Source organism: Ictidomys tridecemlineatus, chromosome 16 (genome assembly GCF_052094955.1).
Source record: "Ictidomys tridecemlineatus isolate mIctTri1 chromosome 16, mIctTri1.hap1, whole genome shotgun sequence".
NCBI lineage: Eukaryota > Metazoa > Chordata > Mammalia > Rodentia > Sciuridae > Ictidomys > Ictidomys tridecemlineatus.
Window position 1 is genome coordinate 10,302,571 of NC_135492.1, and position 4,311 is coordinate 10,306,881.

Consider the following 4,311-nt stretch of genomic DNA (forward strand, 5'->3'; position numbering starts at 1 on the left):
GCGGCAGGCTCTGCAGACAGCAGCTGCGGCAAAGCAGGCCTGCTCCTGCGGAATCCAGGAAGAGCCCAGTTGTCCTGGCGACTGCGGCGCCTCGTCAATCTTCCTCCTTCTGAGGCTCCGGGTGGTGTGCGCGCGGGTGGGTGTGGGTGAGTGGGTGGGTGGGTGTGTGCGGCGGCGACACGCATGTGCCCCCCTCCACAGGCATGCTCCTACTTACTGGCCCAGGCCGAGACGGGAGCCATGGCTGCCAAGGATGCCGAGCCCTCCGATGGACCCCGCGGGTTGGCACCGCGGCTCAGAAGCGGGCACGCAGAATGGCTGTGGAAGGGCAGGAAGCAGGACAGCCGCCGGGCTCCTGCTAATCACCAAGCGCCGCCGATCCTGACAGGCTTCTCATTTTCATGTAAAACACCCGGAGGCGGCGCTGGGACCTTGGCTGGCGCCCCAGCCTAAGACAGCGCTGGGATATTTACATATTTTTAGGATGGTCCCTCCCCCTGGCCGAGAAAGCGAGGCTTCGTGGGAACTGGAGAGCTGCGGTGCCCTGCCTTGCCCACCTGCGCCAACCCCGAAGTGAGCCAGAGCCAGAGGGAGGGGGCGCCAGCGCGAGTTCCTCTGACCGCGGCAGACGCGCAGGCCCGGGCGGACGCCGCCTGGAAACGCAGTGCTAGTGGCCTCGGCTGCTTCTCTCTCCCCCAGGATCCCCGGCCTAAGTCACGGCCAGCCGCCCGGGATGCACTCAGGTGCACAGCCCCTGCACACCCGCGGCTCTGCACAGCTGTTTCTGGTCGAACAACCAATCGCTATAGGACAACAATGCGTGTGGCGCTCGAGGGGAGGAGGGGGCGATGTGCCGCTTGGGCCAGGGCGCTGGGCCCAGGACACCGAGGTCATGCCGAGTTAAAGGCGCCTGGCCACATTGCTGCGAATCCCAACCAGGATCTGCCTACTCCCATTTTTTCCAGACCGCCCCTATTTGGCTTTCAAAAAAAAAAAAAATGCTTTCGAGCTGTAGACAACAAAAATAAATATTTTCCCTTTTAACGTTGTATTTTATTTCACGTTTGAGCATTCTTTTTCACCTGTAACAACGCAATGCTCAAAATCTTTTTTTTATACTGTTGTGTCACAGTCACAGGTGCCAAGATGCAAAGACAGGGGACAGGGATATTAAATCTAGGGATATGCTCTTTAGGCTGATAGCGAAACGCCAGGGGATTTTAAATGGTTAATGTTCAGGAAGTTCTAGCACAATCTGGTGCTATTCCAAGGGTTGAATTCTTTGGGAGAGAAACAAGATTCTTGGAAAACCAGTCAGAGGCATTGCAGAATCTAGAACTAAATCATCCATCGTTCAGTATGCCAAGGCTGCCCTCTGTAATCTGCGGCCAGTATGATCTCTCCATTGGGATACCAGGGGTAAATAAATGACCACTAAGTCTCTTCTGGATCTTATATTTACACTAATCAGTATTTATTACCAACTGTAAACCAATCAGCTAATGCTTAGTGACATTTTTTTAAGTTAGAATTTTGCTAAAAGTCACCTTTAATGTAAAAGAACTGCTAAGAGCCTAAAGACTACAGCTTTAGAAGCTATAGGCTAAATGTGTAAAGAACCAAAAGGAAAATAAAAATAATTGTATTAATGAATGCAGAAGATACTGACCTTTAGAGATCTCCCATGAATCAAAAATGGTTATATGAATGACCATAATAGTTTGATTTAAGGCTAATGGTGATACCTTTGGCAACTGTGATATTCATTCATTGAGCAAATAATTCTTGACTCTTGTATATGCTAGCTAGCACCGTGATGGGTGCTGAGAGATACAATAAGTTCTGTGAAAAAAAAAAATGACCTCTATGGAAAATTATGGTTGAGCTGATGATACCTACAGCATAAGGAGCTACCTAAGCAAAGAGTTTGGGAAATGATGTTTGAAAACATGGGACCAGCCCATGCAAAGGCCCTGAGGTAGGAAAGAGTCAGTTTCTTTTGGAAGAAATGAAAGAAGGCCAGTGTGGCTGGAATTGGAGTGAAAGAGAGGTGTGTGATGAAGTCATGAGGGAGGGGAGAGCCAGATCATGCAAGAACTTGCAGGCCATGTTAGAGGTTTGTACTCTAATCCTGGTGTAATGTGAATCACTGAAGGGTTTAAAGCAAAGAAACAGCAATAGTTTTAGAATTTCTATATAGAAAGGGCTTAGAGAAGGGGGTTTGTTTGAAGGGAGGAATCAGCTAGGAATTTTCCAGAAAGTAAATTTGAATCACATTTGACTTGAAATTGAAAAAATATTAACTTCTTCATCTAAAAAACTGGGGGTGGGTTGATGGATATTTGGGGAGGAGGGCTACAGCTTCATTGAGCCGTTTCCCATTCTGAGTCTAGCACTGCCTTTCCAGCCCTTGGGAGATGCCCCAGTTCTGAGTCCCCAGCAATCCCACCCTCTGTAAGAATCTTACCTAAAGTCAGTGAGGGAATCTGATCCCATCTATAGATTCTCACTGTCCTGCCTTTGTTCTCAGAAATGTAGTATCTATCTCTCCACGGCCAGGATCAGAGGGCTCTGAGACACCTTTTCTCAAACTGCATCATTTTCATTGGGCCTTCAGATCTCTTGCTGGAGGAAGTTGACCAGGGTCCTGGGATGGCTTTTGGGTCTCTAAATTTTCTATATTGGGCCATATTCTGAACGCAGCAGGTTTAACTCCAACTCAGAACCTCATAGTTCAGTGCCTGGCACAGAGTAGTGATAGAGTGTACATTAGCTTCATATCATGTGTGCTTATCCTTGTCCTTAGGATCTCCACACCTGGCTTTTCTTTTTTTAATGGTACTGGAGATTGGACCCAGGGCTTTATACATGTTAGGCAACCACTCTACTTCTGAGCTACAGCCCTAGTCCTGTGGTTTTCCTTAGAATGCCTGCCATAGGCAGGGCAGGGTCTTAGGCACTGTGAGAGCCACAGCAGTGTCTATATCTATGAGCTGGACAGACAAATAAACAGGCAGACCCTCCTGCAGAATCTTACAGAGCTTGCTGTGTGGCCTTTGGGTGCTGGCTTTGTGTAGCGCCATCTAGTGGTGTGTGTTTTTCAATTTTCTGCTTTGAGAGTGTCCCCTTAACTAAGTAGGAAATGTTTTGTACTTGAGGGCCTAACTAATGACAGGTGAAGAGATACTGACCAGCAGTTCCCAGACTCGGGTTTGCCCCTGCTCCATGCCTCGCCCTCACGGGCATGGCAAGTCACAGTGCAGGGTGAGTGCTGGGCCCTGACCTGAGCCTTTCCTACAGGCCTGCCAGCTAAAGGCAGAAACCATCACCTATGAAGAGAAGGAGCAGCAGCTGGTCAACGACTGTGTGAAGGAGCTGAGTATGTCCCCTGCACACTCGCTCCCAACCCCCACCCCAGCTTCTACTTCTTTGTATCTCCCATTGTCATGACCCAGTGGCTTTGTATCATCCTGATGAAGAACAGGCTCCCTGCCAGCCTGAAATCAGTGAGACCTGACCTTGTATGGCACCCCCTCCCCATTTGTGAATTGGGTTCCAGGCCATTAACCATATATTATCTCAGTTTCTTCTGAGAGGGATATTTAATTTTGACTTTCTGCTGGAATATTAGAATTATTAAATGCCAAAGTTAGGCTCAGATACAGAAATCTGGCTTGAGAATGTGAAGAAAACTGCTTTTTAGTGATTTGATTTATGAAAATTGAGGCCTGAGTTCTCAGTTTTGCAAATAAGTACTCCCCTACCATTTTCTCTATTGTAAGTTTGCAAGGTAAGATAAAAGGGCAAATAGAATCTTTTGCATTTCATCAAAATACTAAGCAAATGAACCACACCCCATGTTTAAGTCTTATAAAATGGGTTATGTCTGAATAGGAATGAAAACAAAAAAGAATTGTAGTGTGCATCAGCAACTGGGATTTCTAGAACAAGGTGCATGTAGCAGGGCTTCCTGTTGGTGACATGGATCCATTCATGTGTGGAATGTTGATATTTGGCCAGATGCACCATGTTTGGGGTGTCTCCTCCTGGCTCACTCCTAGTGCCTGCCTGATTGGCTCTGAGGAGACAGACTTGATAAGTGGGGTTAGGCCCTTGCACCGAGCCCAGGATGACAGCCCATGGGAAGATCATGTTCCTTCTCATGACTGACTGAGTCCTGAGAAGCCACTTTGCTTCACCATGGAAGAACATAGTCACTATGCATCCCTTCATTCTGTACCCTATGTACTCCTTCCCATAAAGATGGGTTTTCATGTGTGAACCACCAGGAAACTACTCTCTCTGTTCTGT

At 47.9% G+C, this 4,311-nt stretch overlaps 1 long non-coding RNA gene across 1 annotated transcript; it reads left to right on the forward strand.

The window, feature by feature from the left end:
- Nucleotides 1-218: 218 nt before the first annotated feature.
- Nucleotides 219-833, forward strand: LOC144371323 (uncharacterized). The gene is made up of 3 exons (XR_013431411.1): nt 219-403; nt 484-573; nt 700-833. It is a non-coding gene; the product is annotated as an uncharacterized LOC144371323 (long non-coding RNA).
- Nucleotides 834-4,311: the final 3,478 nt, after the last annotated feature.